Source organism: Chlorocebus sabaeus, chromosome 2 (genome assembly GCF_047675955.1).
Source record: "Chlorocebus sabaeus isolate Y175 chromosome 2, mChlSab1.0.hap1, whole genome shotgun sequence".
Classification (NCBI taxonomy): Eukaryota; Metazoa; Chordata; class Mammalia; order Primates; family Cercopithecidae; genus Chlorocebus; species Chlorocebus sabaeus.
Window position 1 is genome coordinate 62,968,085 of NC_132905.1, and position 15,945 is coordinate 62,984,029.

The 15,945-nt window shown below is 44.2% G+C and overlaps 1 protein-coding gene across 2 annotated transcripts in view; it reads left to right on the forward strand.

Annotated features, from left to right (window-relative positions):
* The first annotated feature begins 977 nt into the window (after nucleotides 1-977).
* TGM3 (transglutaminase 3) overlaps nucleotides 978-15,945 on the forward strand; it is a 137,408-nt gene continuing 122,440 nt past the window's right edge. The window contains exons 1-2 of one of the 2 annotated variants that reach the window (XM_037995064.2): nucleotides 978-2,005; nucleotides 7,441-7,556. The gene's annotated coding sequence lies outside the window, so the exon portion shown is untranslated. The remainder of the gene's footprint in view (nucleotides 2,006-7,440; nucleotides 7,557-15,945) is intronic. The other variant, XM_037995066.2, reaches the window with a different exon arrangement.

The following is a 15,945-nucleotide window of genomic DNA, read 5'->3' on the forward strand; positions in this document are numbered from 1 at the left end:
ACGTTGGGTTGCATTGAGGGAGAGTACATACCCTTACAGAACTATGGGGGGTATCTTCAAAAAGGGGGGTTATAAAGAACCTATTACTGGATTTGAGCTTTTATGGGTAACTTAAGGAGGGTCTATGAAAGTTGGATTCACCCTAGATTGCATGTGGTCAGGAAGCAGGAGCCAATTCCATGCCTGGGTATCTCAATAAATCTCATCTATAGAAAAGGCAAACTAGAAGAAAGGCAAAACTAGTTAGCAGGGGGCCGGGCGCGGTGGCTCACGCCTATAATCCCAGCACTTTGGGAGGCTGAGGCGGGCGGATCACAAGGTCAAGAGATGGAGATCATCCTGGCTAACACGGTGAAACCCCGTCTCTACTAAAAATACAAAAAATTAGCCGGGCGTGGTGGCGGGCGCCTGTAGTCGCAGCTACTTGGAAGGCTGAGGCAGGAGAATGGCGTTAACCCGGGAGGCGGAGGTTGCAGGGAGCCGAGATCATGCCACTGCACTCCAGCACTCCAGACTGGGTGACAGAGCCAGACGCCGACTCAAAAAAAAAAAAAAAAAAAAAAAAAAAGGAACTAGCAGACTAGCAGTCACTCATTTTCTCCAAGAAGGGTGTTTGATATTTTGTGAGTGGCACAGTGACCGTGTTTTTGTCTGTGCTTAGACAAAATTTCAAAGTAGATTTGCATTTGCTATGTCTCACTCTATCACGCTCTCTGTAACCATATCTGGGGTTATTTTGTGATGCTATGTACAATAGGAGGATAACATGGTGGACCTACGATGCCAGGCTAGCTTCTGAATGTCGGGGTTGCCTTTTTTTTTCCATTTCAATAAAATGAGCGTGAAATAAGAAATATCACAATGATGGAAACCAAAGTAAAATTCGACATACAAATTTTAAAGAAGTAAAATCTTTATCATGAAACTTACATGTAAAAGAATCAGTGAAGACAATTTCCATAAAATAAAAATGAATATGGATACTATTTACGTTGCATTAAAAAAAACTGATCAAAGAATTGGTTTAACGGCAAAGGCTCTGGAAAATTCTTTGGCAACAGTTCATCACCGTTGATATAATCCCAATTAAAATTATCGGACTCCAGTTTTGGTGCAGATGCAAATTTGCTAGTGTCTTTGAAGAGCAATTTAGTCATATTCATGAAAATTAAAATTGCATTTAGCCTTTGACATAGAAATTTTACTTCTGGAAATTTACAGAGAAAGTTGCACGTGTGCACGTACGTACAAGGATATTACCACACTACTCTAGTATTGTTTGTAACAACAAAAGATTGAAAAAATATTAATGTCCTCCAGTAAGAAACTGATTAAAATTCAGTATGAGACATCCATTGTAACCAAAGCTAGGTGGCCTTGAAAAAGTCAGTGTCGCTCAGCGACAGGGCTCGGCCCACCCTCATGCAAACCCACCCCGCGGTGTGAGGCCAGGAGGGTGCGGTCACGAGGGGCCCAGTAAGTGTGTCCAATGCTTGAAGCAGCCCCCACCCTGAGTCTGGCCCTGAGTCTGGGTCGCGCCCTGGTGTATCTCTTTTGAAGTCTACTACCCACAGCCTGGGGGAGGAAAGTGGCGGCGAGGAGCAACTGCACGCGACTCGGGACCTTGCCCTTCTCCGCGGCCAGCGTCACAATGGCAACCGCGGGCAGCCGGGCACTGACGGCTGGAAAATGAGGACCCGAGCCAGGTTACAGCCTTGGACGTCTAGCAGCCCAGGGAGAGTCTCTGCGTCCTCCAGCCCCCGCCTCCCTTCATGTCGGAGATCCTAAGCCCGCAGCCCTTCCTGTCAGAGATCCTAAGCCAGCAGCGAAGTCTGCAAGGAGCTTTCCCCGACGCCCACGAGACCGGAAGTGCCTGGGCCCAGGTGGAGGAAGGACCCGCGTGACCTCCTCTGCGCCCTCCCTGGCGTCCGCGCCGGTTCCGGCGCTTCTCCCGCGTCCTTCACCATGGCAACTTCTGGCGTTCGGAGCGTGGGCCGCGAGCCAGGTGGGTGGGGAGCCGGTGGGCTCTACCCGCCAGCCCACGAGAAGTGACGACGGCGATGGGAGGCCGCAGGGACCTGAGGGCGTAGAGAGGAGTGCAGAAAGTGCCGGGCGGCTGCTCCCGTTTCCTCTGCGGGGTTTCTGGGTGGTCGTGGCTGGGAGCTGCCGGAGGCCTGGCGGCCGCGCGCCTCTGCCCCGGGCAAGCTCTCCCTGCTGGGCCCGGGCGGCGGCAGGGGGCAGTAGCGGCCCGCGATGCTCGGAGGCTCCCTGGCACGGAGCTCCCGGGCTGGGGCACCTGGATCTGGAGAAGCCGAGGGCCTTGGTCACACTCAGAGCTGACGTCCAGTACGGCCCTTGCTGAGAACTCGAGTGAACAGATCTCTACCCAGCCCCCGCCCCACGCGCGCCCAACCTGGGTCAGCTCGCCCTGCCCTCAGCCACGCAGCTGGTGGCTAAGCGCGGGCTCCGGGTTCGGGCTGCCTTGAGCTCTGTGGCTCCCTCTGAAAGTGGTGATAATGATAGCAGGTATCTTGGGGTTGCTTTGAGTATTAAACCAGTTAATTGTACTTAGTACAATTTCTGGACTTAGTTTCTGGCACATGGTAAGTGCTCATGGGCTTGCCTGGGGCAAATTGGTTGACCTCTCAACTTTGCCTCGTTAAAAAGTGGGGACAATAATAGTACCCACTTAATATCGTTATAATAATTATAGGAGTTAATATTTGTAAAGTCCCTTGCCTTCAAGAACTTAGGACATTTTTTAAAAAATTGTAAAGCCCCTAGAATGGTTCCAGGCACATAGTAAGCTGCCTCTATTATTACCACAGTCATGTTGTTATCACTATGTTAAATAAAATTTATAAGAGGCTATTGGTTTGGACTGAGCCCCTGCACTATGCCCAACAGATCAACCCAATATGGAGTCACTTATGCTGAAGTTCCATGCCACCAGGCTGAAACTAAATTGCTTATTTGACTTTCCTAGAAATTAGAAGAGAGAGACAGTTAATATAGCCAAATCCCCAAATAAACCAGCTTGGCTGGCATGATGAGGAAGTCCTCTCTGCTTTAACCTTTACAAGGAAAATAACTTTGAAACAACCAATTCGCTTTTTGTTCTGTGTTTCTGCTTTCTTCAGCCCTTTTCTATCTATAAAGCCAGCCTCCTCAGCTCAGCTAATCAGAGCACTCATTCTATTTTATAGAACGAGGCATTGGCTGATTCTAGAATGCAAATATAAGCCAATTAAGATTTTAAACTAAACTTCTTGTAATTTTTGTCTTTTGACAACTATTATCATCTGTTTGCATTGTGAGGTTGGAAAGGATTGCATTTGTCCTGCTACAAGGACTTTTAGCCTCTGGCTGGATTACAGAACCATTTGCCTGCATTTCTCCTTTTATTTCTCTAAGTTTTTCAGCTTTTTACATGGTTCATACAGAAGAGGCAAGATCGTGTCCTTAAAAGATCACTGGGCTGTGAGTCAGGTGGACTTTGGTCTTGGTTATGCTACTTGGGCAGGTCACTGTTTCCTCATCCATCTGTAAGCCTCTTTCAACAAAGGGTAGCTGGTATTATCTATTATGCATGTTTAGCCTTTCCAGTAAGGTAATGTATTTAGTAAAAATAAATTAGCATCTGTCAGCAACTCTCCAGGGTAGTAAGAGAAGGTGGCAGGTGCTTTGAGGAAGTTACAGAAGAGAAGCTATGGGATTCTGAGAACGGAGAGTAAGCTTCTTAATTTATACTTTAATTTCTAATAAGTAGAAATGTCAAGATGTACGGGGTCAAATGAGAATGATTCTACCCCTCCACTCCACTAAGAAGTCTGGGAAAGTGAATTTTCCCCTCGGAGGCTTTCTTATTTCTCAGTTGGAAATAAGATGTGTGTTGGCAGCTACATTCATTATTGCTTGCAGTGTAATCCGGCCCCTGTTATGGATTCCCAGACTTGGGCGCCCGGACTGACTTCTTCCATCAGCAGGAGCAAGAATATCGTATTCACCATATTCTTCTCTCTCTCTCTCTTTTTTTTTTTTTTTAGACAGTCACACTCTGTCATCCAGGCTGGAGTACAGTGGCGCAATCTTGACTTACTTCAACCTGCAACCTCTGCCTCCCTGGCTCAAGCAACTCTTGTGCCTAAGCTTCCCAAGTAGTTACAGGCATGAGCCACCATGACCGGCTAAGTTTTTGTATTTTTTAGTAGAGACAGGGTTTCTCCATGTTGGCCAGGCTGGTCTTGAACTCCTAATCTCAAATCTGCCCATCTTGGCTGCTTCCCAAAGTGCTGGGATTACAGGTGTGAGCCACTGCGCCTGGCCCTTTGTTTTTTGTTTGTTTGTTTGTTTTTGAGACAGAGTCTCACCCTGTTGTCCAGACTGGTGTTCAATGGCACAGTCACAGCTCACTGCAGCCTCGTCCTCTAGAGCTCAAGTGATCCTTTCACCTCAACCTCCCTAGTAGCTGGGACCACAGGCACACACAACCATGCCCAGCTAATTATATTTTCATTTTTTGTAGGAACAGGTGAGGTGTCGCTATGTAACCCAGGCTGGTCTTGAACTCCTGGGCTCAAGGGATCTTCCCTCCTTGGCTTCCCAAAGTGCTGGGATTATAGACATAAACCGCCGCACCTGGCCTTCTTTTTGTTTTCAGAAACCCTCCCTTCACTTATCAGAGGGTGAAGTCCCTATTTATCCTACTGAGGTTAATGCACTAGGTTAGAGTAAGCAGTGTTTCCTAGCAGTTATGGGCATTGGCTTTTATAGTCAGGGGATTTGAACCCTGCTGTGATTCTGAATCAGTGTCTGAGCCTCAGTTTCTTCATCTTCAAAACAAGGACAGTAATATCAAGGGCTGTTGTGATAATAGTGTGAGATCTTGCACTTAATCCAGCATGGCCGGGTGCAATGGCTCACGCCTGTAATCCTAGCACTTTGGGAGGCCGAGGCAGGCAGATCACAAGGTCAGGAGTTCGAGACCAGCCTGACCAACATAATGAAACCCCATCTCTCCTAAAAATACAAAAATTACCTGGGCGTGGTGGCACAGATTTGTAATTCCAGTTACTCTGGAGTCTGAGGCAGGAGAATCGCTTGAACCCAGGAGGCAGATGTTGCAGTGAGCTGAGATTGCGCCATTGCACTCTAGCCTGCATGTCAGAGAGAGACTCCAACTCAAAAACAAAAAATAAAAAACAAATAAAAAAAAGAATCCAGCGGTACTTGCTAGGACAAGTGCTCAAAAAAATGTTGGCTGCTCTTTTTAAAAACATATGTAAATAAATACGGGGTCTTACTGTGTTGCCGAGGCATGTCTCAAACTCCTGGCCTTAAGCCATCCTCCTGCCCCGGCCTTCCAAAGTGCTGGGATTACAGGCATGTGCCACCACACCCAGCTGGCTGCTCTTTTTTTAGCACTGTCATCATAGTTATTACATTGTTAGTTTACAAAAGGCAGGGTAATCTTTTGTAGTCTTTTTCTTCTCTTTGTTGCGTGGCAGATCTCTTTATTGCCAGCAAATGTTTGTTGAATGAATGAGTGAATCCACCCAGGAAGCTCTAGTAGCAGTGAATTTCACATTGCCCTGACTAACAGCAGCTCTGCGCCAGAAACCATATTCAGTCCCATTACCTTGTTGAATCCTCAAGTTTGATGACTTTGTCTAGCCTTCCAATTTGGCTCCTGAAGCATTGGTGTCATTGATTCACAGTCCAGAAGCTGGGAGTAATGTCTGCTGCAGATTTCTGTATTGTTTCCATAATGAAGCTGACAGCAGCATACTATCTGTAGCCTGTGCTAAGATAGGAGTTGGGTGTCATGCTGACGTCAGACACTGTGCTCTCATTTCCCCAAGGATGAGCTGGCTTCCTTGATGCAGTTTCCTCATCTCATTAGTGCATTGCTTGACATTACACTTCTGAAACAGCAGGACTCAATCAGAGTTTAGCATTGCAACTCTATCAGGGTGATAATGTCACAGGGCATCAAGTTCCTTCTCTTGTCCCTTTGTGGCCACTTTCCGAGAAGTGTAGCAGCTGTAGGGGAAGGACAGACCAGGAAAGGTCCTTTTGCTTTTTCTGATCCACTAACTGTATTTGAGTTTTGGGTTAGAGAAGCCTTTAGAAACCTCTAATTTAGTACTTTTTAAACCCTGTTCTGTGGGGGTTTTAGAATTCATAGGACTCCCTCGTCCTGCCAGGAGCTGCTCCTGGGGAAAAGACCTACCTGAACAGGTAGAACTTGGGCATCCTACCTCTGGTTCAACCAAAGTGAGCCCTGTGACATCTCTGGGACACTGAGGGACAAAGTTATTTTTATTCCTCAGTAGAGACTCTGAAAGCCAGTCAGCACCATTGTCGGACTTTGAGCAAGCTATTTATGCATTTGCAGTATTTATTCATTCATTCAGCACATTCTCAGACACTCTACTAGGGGGCTGGCGATAGAGGAAGAAACAAAGATCCTGCCATCAGAGAGCTTACATTCTGGTAGGAGGAGACAGACAGTAAAATATGTGCCATGCAGGGCCTCTCCAAGGATGTAGAACGAACAAGAGGGCTGAAGGAAGTGAGGAGCTGATAAATGGTGGAAGAATGTTCTAAGCAGAGGAAATAGCTGTGCAGAGTCTCTGAGGCAGGATGCCAGAGCAGCTGGAGAGGAGGGAATGATAGAGCCAGTGGAGGTAGACAAGAGGTGGGGGTCTAGATTACCAGGACCTTTGAGCCATGGAAAGGAATTTAGATTTTACTCAGAAGGAGATGTGAGGACATTGGAGAGGTGAAAGCAGAGGAATGACAGGACTTGATTAATAGGGCCATTCCGGCTACTGGGTAGAGAATAGAACTTAGGGAGTGAGAGTGGAAGCAAAGACCAAATAGGCTTTTAGAAGGGTCCAGGTGTGAGGTGACAATAGCTTGGACTGGCATAGTAAAGAAAGGTGAGAAGTACCTGCACTTGGGATGCATTTTGAAGGCAGACCTTATGCGTTCTGCTAATGAGTTCCATATTATTGAGTGGGAGAGAAAGAGGAATCGACAATGACCCCAAGGCTTGGGCCTGTGCACCTGGATGAAGGGCACTGTTTACTGAGACAGTAACCACAGACATTTGTCACAGTCACAGTTTGCCAATTCAACTGCTTTTCATGATGGAGGAGGAACCACTCTAGGTTGGTGTCAGAAGGTCTGAGACCAGGAGAGTGTTTTAGCCGAGGTTTTCTCGTAACAGTCACTTGCCCGCAGTCACGTAAGTTGGATCTAGAACTAGAGGAAATGATCCAAGGCTGCATAGTGCCTATTAGCATCCACAAAAATCTCATTTCTGTTTGGCTGCACTTCAGGTTCAGGCAGCTGGTGTATTTTGATGTCTTGGTGGTTCCATGCTGTGAGAAGAGTTTGTGTCATGCAAATTAGCAGCCTTTTCTTTTCTCCCAGGAGCACCCTTCAAGGAGAATTAGACAAATTGGAGTCTACTCGGAAGAGGCTGTTGGGAATGGCCCTGACACCACATCCTGAGCAGGGATGGCTGATGGAATGGGGAGAAGACTCAGGTGGGGCTTGAGTGTGTCCTCTGATGACTGAAGGGCCTTGGGAGCGAGCATCCTTCCTGCTACTGTGTGTTCGCTGGTTCCAATGATACATAATTTGTGCTTTTCGTAATTCAAGTATTACCTCGTAGATCTTGATGGTGCTGACTACTTCCCCGTGGAGGCGTATGACCTGGAGATGAGGTCAGCATACCCCACCACCACAGTTCCCCAGACCAAAAACTGAAACGGCCTAGGGGGTTTCAGAAGTTTTAAAACTGGGCCTCTTGGGTCTTGACCTACAAGGAGATGAGATAGTTCCCGTGTGGGCATGAATGAGGGTGGCGGCCTTGAGCGAGCTGCAGGAGTCCAGGGGCAAGAGCCTAGAGGAGGCACCTAGGAAGCTTGTGGCAGCCACAGAGGCTGTATGTGTGTTGGCCTAGGGCAGAGGCCTGTCCTATGGAGACTTATCTGTTCTGTCATTTAGGATTATGTGCAGCTGCAAGAAACAGAATACCACTTAAGGTGCCTTCAGAAAAGCAGGGCTTTATTTTTCTCACATGACAAGAGATGTGAATTGGTCTTGGTTCAGTTGCTAAACGTTGCCAGCAAGAATTCAGGCCTCACATCTCCCCTCCCTTGGCAGGCTGGCTTTTGTTCTCATGGCCACGAATTGCCTGCCTTGGCTCTGGGCATTAAGCCTTCATTCAAGACAGGAAGAAATGGGAGAGGGAGGAAGGGGCAATGCCAGCTGGGTCTTTTTTTTTTTTTTTTTTAACATTTTTGTTCTCTTCTAAGACTTTATTTAAGTAGCTTTAGATTTTTTTTTTTCTTAGATTCACAACAAAATTGAGTGGAAGGTACAGAGATTTCTCATACACCTCCTACCCACCCTTCCACACCCACCGTCTCTTCATTATCAACATCCCTGAAGCCAGTGGTGCATTTGTTACAGCTGATGGACCTGTATTGACACATCACAGTCATGCCACGTTCACAGTTTACATTAGGGCTCACTCTTGGTGTTGTACATTCTGTGGGTTTGGATAAACCTGTGATGACATACATTCACCGTTATAGTCTCATAGTCTCATACAGAGTAGTTTCACTGCCCTAAAAATCCTCTTCAATGCTTCCCCTATTCATCCCTCCCTTTCCCCAGCCACTGGCAACCACTGATCTTTTCACTGTCTCCATAGTTTTGCCTTTTCCAGAATGTCATATAATGGAATCATGTAGTTGGCAGCCTTTTCTAATTGTTTTTTCTTCATTTAGTAATATGCATATTGTAATATGCAATACTTATCAAGCCATGTATTTCTATGTCTTAATAACTCATTTCTTGTTTGTTGGGCCTTTTTTTTTATTTTTTGAGATGAAGTCTCACTCTTGTTGCCCAGGCTGGAGTGCAATGGCACGATCTTGGCTCACTGCAAACTCTGCCTCCCGAGTTCAAGCGATTCTCCAGCCTCAGTCTCTGAGTAGCTGGGACTACAGGCACACGCCGCCATGTACAGCTAATTTTTCGTATTTTGGTAGAGACAGGATTTCACCGTGTTGTCCAGACTGATCTCAAACTTCTGACCTTGTGATCCGCCCGCCTCGGTCTCCCAAAGTGCTGGGATTATAGGCATGAGCCACGGCACCTGGCCGATAACTTATTTCTTTTGAGCACTAAATAATATTCCACTGTCTAGATGTACCATAGTTTATTCAGTTACCTACTGAAGGACATCTTAGTTGCTTCCACGTTTTGACAATTATGAATAAAGCTAATGTAAACATTTGTGTGCAGGTTTTTGTATGGACATACGTTTTCAGTTCTTTCGGGTAAATACCAAGGAGTGAGAATGTAAGAGTATGTTTAGTTTTGTTAGAAACTGCCAGACTGTGTTCCAAAATAACTGTGCCACTTTGCATTCCCACCAGCAATGAATGGGAGTGTCTGTTGCTCCACATCCTCACCTGTGTTTGGTGTCATCAGTGTGCCAGATTTTACTCATTCTAATGGGTGTATTGTGTCGGTCTTTTTTTAAATCGGGAAAGCCAAAACCTTCCCCGAATCCCATCCAAATCCCCACCCCACCAGCCTTCCACTTGGCCAGAACTATGTCACTGTGACTATCCCTAGCTGAAAGAGAGATGGGAAAATGAGTATTTAGTTTTGTAACCCCTCTGGGAGAGGCAGACGGGAGAAAGGGGGAAGAGCCCCCTAGGGCAACACTGTCCAATAGAAATAGAGCCACATACATAATTTTTGATGTTCTAGTAGCCACATGTTTTAAAAGGTAAAAATAGAAACCTAGGTGAATCAATGTTTAAACATTTATTTTATCTAACCCAATATATCCAAAATCATTTCAGCATGTAATCCATATAAAAATTATTTAAGAGATATTTTACACTCCTTTTTTTTTTTTTTTTTTTTTTTTTTGAGATGGAGTCTCGCTCTGTCGCCCAGGCTGGAGTGCAGTGGCGCGATCTTGGCTCACTGCAAGCTCTGCCTCCTGGGTTCACGCCATTCTCCTGCCTCAGCCTCCTGAGTAACTGCAACTACAGGCACCTGCCACCACGCCCAGCTAATTTTTTGTATTTTTAGTAGAGACGGGGTTTCACCATGTTAGCCAGGATAGTCTCGATCTTCTGACCTCGTGATCTGCCCGCCTTGGCCTCCCAAAGTGCTCGGATTACAGGCGTGAGCCACCGTGCCCGGCCTACACTCTTTTTTAAAATAAAATTCTCAGGCCAGGTGCAGTGGCTCATGCCTGTAATTTCAGCACTTCAGGAAGCCGAAGGGGGCAGATCACCTGAGAAGTCAGGAGTTTGAGACCAGCCTCACCAACATGGTGAAACCCTGTCTCTACTAAAAATACAAAAATTAGCTGAGCATGGTGGCGGGTATCTGTAATCCCAGCTACTTGGGAGGCTGAGGCAGGAGAATTGCTTGAACCAGGGAGGCAGAGGTTGCAGTGAGCTGAGATTGTGCCATTGCACTCCAGGCTGGGCAACAGAGCAAGACTCCATCTCAAAAATCAATCAATAAATAAAGTTTTCAAAATCTGATGCATATGTTGCACATACAGCACATCTCAGTTTGGACCAGCTACATTTCGAGTGCTCAGTAGCCACACATGACTAATGGCTGCCATATTAGACAGCACAGGGGTAGATGGCATGTTGGGTGAGCAAGTCAATTCTTGCCATATCCTTTTTGTTGCTGCCAGTGTTGTCTCTAATTATTTCCTTTTCATTCTCCCAATTGATTTCAGAAAATGCCATCCTGTCTTAACCTGCTGAAGAGAAAGAAGAAAGGGGACTGTGGGTGTATTCGGGCTAAAGTAATAATTAGGGAGACAGGAGCATTCTGGGGCCAGGCAAGGTGAGAGCAGTGGAATTCAAATTTTCAGAGCCCCAGGGGACTCATGAAGGATGGATGGGAGGAAAAGAACGGCAAGAGGTAGGCCAATTGCTGTCATGAGGAAGAGTAAAATTCTTAAGTCAAAATCAAAATAAAGGCTGGGTGTGGTGGCTCATGCCTGTAATTCTAGCACTTTGGGAGGCCCAGGTAGGAGGATCACTTGAGCCCAGGAGTTTGAATCCAGCCTGGGCAACAAAGTGAGATCCCCATCTCTACAAAAAAGTAAAGATTAGCCGGGCGTTGTAGCACACACTTGTAGTCCCAGCTACTCAGGAGGCTAAGGCTAGAGGATTGCTTGAGCCTAGGAGGTTGAGGCTGCAGTGAGCCATGATCAAGCCGCTGCACTCTAGCCTGGACAACAGAGTGAGGCTCTGTCTCAGAAAAGAAAAAACAACAACAACAAAAGGAAAACTGTGTTGTTCTCTGATTACAGAAGTGAAACTTTTATAAAATATGAGAAAAACAAAAGCACTGAATAAATATCTCTCTAATGGTAGTGATAGTCCCTGTTAATATATATTAATTGTATATTTTATTAATTTTGCTTATACTTGTATATATAACACCTGTTTTTTTTTTTACTTTAAAATATATTATGAACCTTTCCCCGTGTCATTAAGTACTCTTTTTTTTTTTTTTTTTTTTTGCGACAGGGTCTCACTCTGTCACTTAGGCTGGAGTGTAGTGGGACAGTTACAGCTCACCGCAGCCTTGACCTCCCAGGCTCAAGTGATTCTCCCACCTCAGCCTCCCAAATAGCTGCGACCACAGGCATGTGCCACCATACACAGAGAATTTTTGTATTTCTTCTAGAGATGGGGTTTCACCATCTGGTCTTAAACTCCTGGGCTCAAGCAATCCTGCCTTGGCCTCCCAAAGTGCTGGGATTACAGGCATGAGGCACTGTGCCTTGCCTTTAAGTATTCTTTTAAAACAGGATTTGTAATTATTGTGATTAGATGGCATTTCATCCTATGGGTATGCTGTAATTTAATTCAACCAGTCCTCTTTTGTTGGACATTTAGGTTTAATCAAGGTTTGTCTGTGATAGGCAGTGTTACTATAAACATCTGTAATCAGTCTTAGTGCACATTTCGGATTTGCTGGTTGAGGGAGTATAAATATTTTAGGGCAATTTATACATATTTTCATCTTCTGTCTTTCTTTCTTTTTTTTTTCTTTTTTTGAGACAGAGTCTCACTCTGTTGCCCAGGCAACAGAGTGAGTGTAGTGGCATGATCTCTGCTCGCTGCAACCTCTGCCTCTCAGTTTCAAGTGATTCTCCTGTCTCAGCCTTCTGAGTAGCTGAGACTACAGTTGTGTACCACCATACCCAGCTAATTTTTGTATTTTTAGTAGAGACGGGGTTTCACCACGTTGGCCAGGCTGGTCTCAAACTCCTGACTTGAGGTGATCCGCCCACCTCGGCCTCCCAAAGTGCTGGGATTACAGGTGTGAACCACCACACCCGGCCCATATTGTCATCTTCTTGAGACTGTACTAATTGGAACTACCTAACAACGTAGGAAACATTTTTCTCATTTTATAACAAAAAACTTCCTAACAACCCAAGAGACAATGGGAGGCAGCAAGCTTTCTGTCATGAGGCCTGCTGGAGTATGGGCTAAAGCTATGGTATCGATTCTTCTTCCCTTACTGACACTGAGCATCAATTACGATGGCCCGTAAAGGGGAAAGTTGCCTTCTCTTGCCCTTAGTTGGACATCACAGAGCTAGATTGCTTGGTGGAGGCAATAACTTAAGAAATAAATAACTGCATTGGGGTCAGCATTGGGCTAATGACCTTTAAGGTTTCCTCTAACCTTAAGGACCTATGTATGATACTTACACATATGAAGTTTCTGTGCTGATTCTAACATAGCCTGTACTCTGCTTGTCTGTGCTCTCAGCAGGTAGGAATGTGGTGAGCTCCTCAAGGGATTTTCCCAAGGTACAAATCTCTTTGAGGTAGACAAGTTTCTCCCAGAGGATGAAAAGTGTGTCCTAAAATGAGCATAATGTTGTTCAGCTCTTCTCTATCATTGCTGATCTTCCATCTAGTCATTTTATTAGTTGCTGTATTAGTCCATTCTCATACTGCTATAAAGAACTTCCTGAGACTGGGTAATTTATGAAGAAGAGAGGTTTAGTTGACTCACAGTTCCCAGGCTTGGCAAGAAACATGACTGGGAAGCCTCAGGAAACTTACAATCAGAGCAGAAGGCAAAGGGGAAGCAGGCACAATCTTCACCTGGTGGAGCAGGAGACAGCGAGAGAGCAAAGGGGGAAGTGCCACACACTTCTAAACCATCAGATCTCATGAGAACTCACTCACTATCATGAGAACAGTAAGGGGGAAATCACCCCACGATTCAATCACCTCCCACCAGCCCCCTCCTCAATTCGACGTGGGATGTGCAGGGGGACACAAATCCAAACCATATCAGTTGCTTAGAGGGAGATTTTGAATTACAGTCCCCAAATGTAATTGTGGGTTTATCTATTTCTCCTTTCAACTCTTATTATTTTTGCTTTTGTTTTTGCTGTTGTTTGGTGCATACACACTTAGAATTGTTATGGCTTCCTGGCAAATTGATTCTTTTATCATTTTATAATGTTCCTCTTTGTCTCCAGTAAATTTCTTTGCTCTGAATCTACCTTATCAGATGTAAATGTAGCTACTCCTGATTTTTTAAAATTAAGATTGTATTCTTTTATCCTACCTATGTTATTGAATTTCAAATGAGTCTCTTATAAGCAGCATATATTTGGATCTTTTTAAAATTCACTCTGCCAATTTCTGTCTTTTGATTGTTGTATCTAGACAAGTTACACTTAAGATAATTACTGATATTAGTGAATATTACTGATATTACTAATTACTGATAAATTACTGATATTACTAAACCTCTTAGGTATGCAATTTTATTATTTGTTTTCTGTTTTTTTTCCTCTAGTTCTTATTACTCTGTTTCTGTTGTCTTTCTTTGGATTTCTTGAACATCTTTTAAAAATTCATCTTGATTTATTTACAAGGCTTTCAAGTGTATCTCTTTGTATAATTCTTTTAGAGGTTGCTGTTAGTGTTACGCTATACATATGTGACTTAATCATTTTGAGTGAAATGTGGAAATCTTACTTTCATTTAGATCTATTTACCTTCCATGATTTTAAATATAATTTTCATGAGTATCAGATTGGGTTTTATTTTTTGTTAGAATCAGTGACTATGATTGTAAAATTCATGACGAGAATAGTCTATTGTATGTGCGCATATTTCTGATTGTTTCCGCTGCTCTTTCTTCCTTCTTGATGTTCCCAGATTCCTTTTTTTTATAATTTCCTTTTATTTGAAGAACTTTCTTCAGCCAGTCTTTAAGGATTTATTTGCTAGTGTCAAATTGTTTTAGCTTTCCTTTGTCTGAGAATGGTTTTATTTCCCCTTTATTCATGAAGGGTAATTTTGCCAGATACTGAATTCATGATTGACAGTTCTTTTCTTTCAGCAGTTGAACAATGTTGTGCCACTTCCAGCTGGCCTCCATGGTTTCAGATGAGAAATCTGCTGTCATTCATACTGGGTTCCCCTATAAGCGGTGCATAGTTCCTCCCTGGCTGCTTTTAACATGTTTTTTTTGTCTCCAGTTTTCAGAAGTTCAATTATCATGTGTTGTGGTATGGATTTCTTTGGATTTCTCTTTGGGGTTTGTTCAGCTTTTGAATCTGTAGATTTGTGTCTGCCAAATTTGGAAAGTTTTCAGCCATTATTTATTCAAATACTATTTTAGGCCCTTTATTCTCCTCTCCTTCTGGCACTTCAGTAATACAAATGTTGGCTTTTTTGTTATAGTCTCACGAGCCCTGGAAGCTCCGTTCATTCTGTTTTCAGTCCATTTTCTGTATTCTCACATTGGTTCAATTCTTTGGTCTGTCCTAAAGTTCACTGATTCTATTCTGTAATCTCCTCTCTAATATTGAGATTATCTGTTGAGATTTCTATTTCTGTTACTGTATTTTTAGTTCTGTAATTTTCATTGGTTCTTTTTTATAATTTCTACTTATTGCTGAGATTTTCTATTTTTTATTTGTTTTAAGAGAATTGGTAATTGATTTTTAAAACATTTTTATGACAACTGCTTTAAAATCCTCTCAGATAATTCTGACATCTAATTCATCTTGGTTGGGATCAGTTGATTGGTTGTTCTTTCTCGTCCAAGTTGTGATTTTTCTGGTTCTTGATATAACAGATGATTTTTTAAATTGTATCTCAGACATTTTGTCTGTTATGTTTGGATATTCAAGGTCCTATTTAAATATTTTATTTTAGTAGGCACTCACTGTATTTACATTTAGCACACAGGTCCTGGCCTACTTTCATGGAGTCTGGTTTACATGATAGTTTCATTTTCGGAGCCTTTACAATGTTATTTGGGTCTGTTTGGTGTATTTGGCACTGCTGGGGCTCTCACAAGTCTTTGCTCATGCTGCCTAAGGGGGCAGAAGGACTTACCCCAGACCAGGGCCACTAGATTTCTCTCCATTGATGAGTGGAGTCTCAGGTCTATGGAGACAAAGAGGCTTCTTAAGCCATGCACTTTTGGCAGAATCTCTTTTTTCTTTTTCTTTTTTTTTTTTTTTATTTTGAGATGGAGTCTCACTCTGTTGCCCAGGCTAGAGGGCAGTGGCATGAACTTGGCTCACTGCAACCTCCACCTCCTGGGTTCAAGTGATTCTTCCGCCTCAGCCTCCCAAGTAGCTGGGACTACAGGCGCCTGCCACCACGCCTGGCTAATTTTTGTATTTTTAGTAGAGATGGGGTTTTACCATATTGGCCAGGCTGATCTCAAACTCCTGACCTTGTGATCCGCCCGCCTCAGCCTCCCAAAGTGCTGGGATTACAGGCATGAGCCACTGTGCCCGGCCGGCAGAATCTCTTTTATTGGTGCCATGGGCTACCTCCTATGTCCCTGGATTGGGGGAATGGAGTTTCAGGTC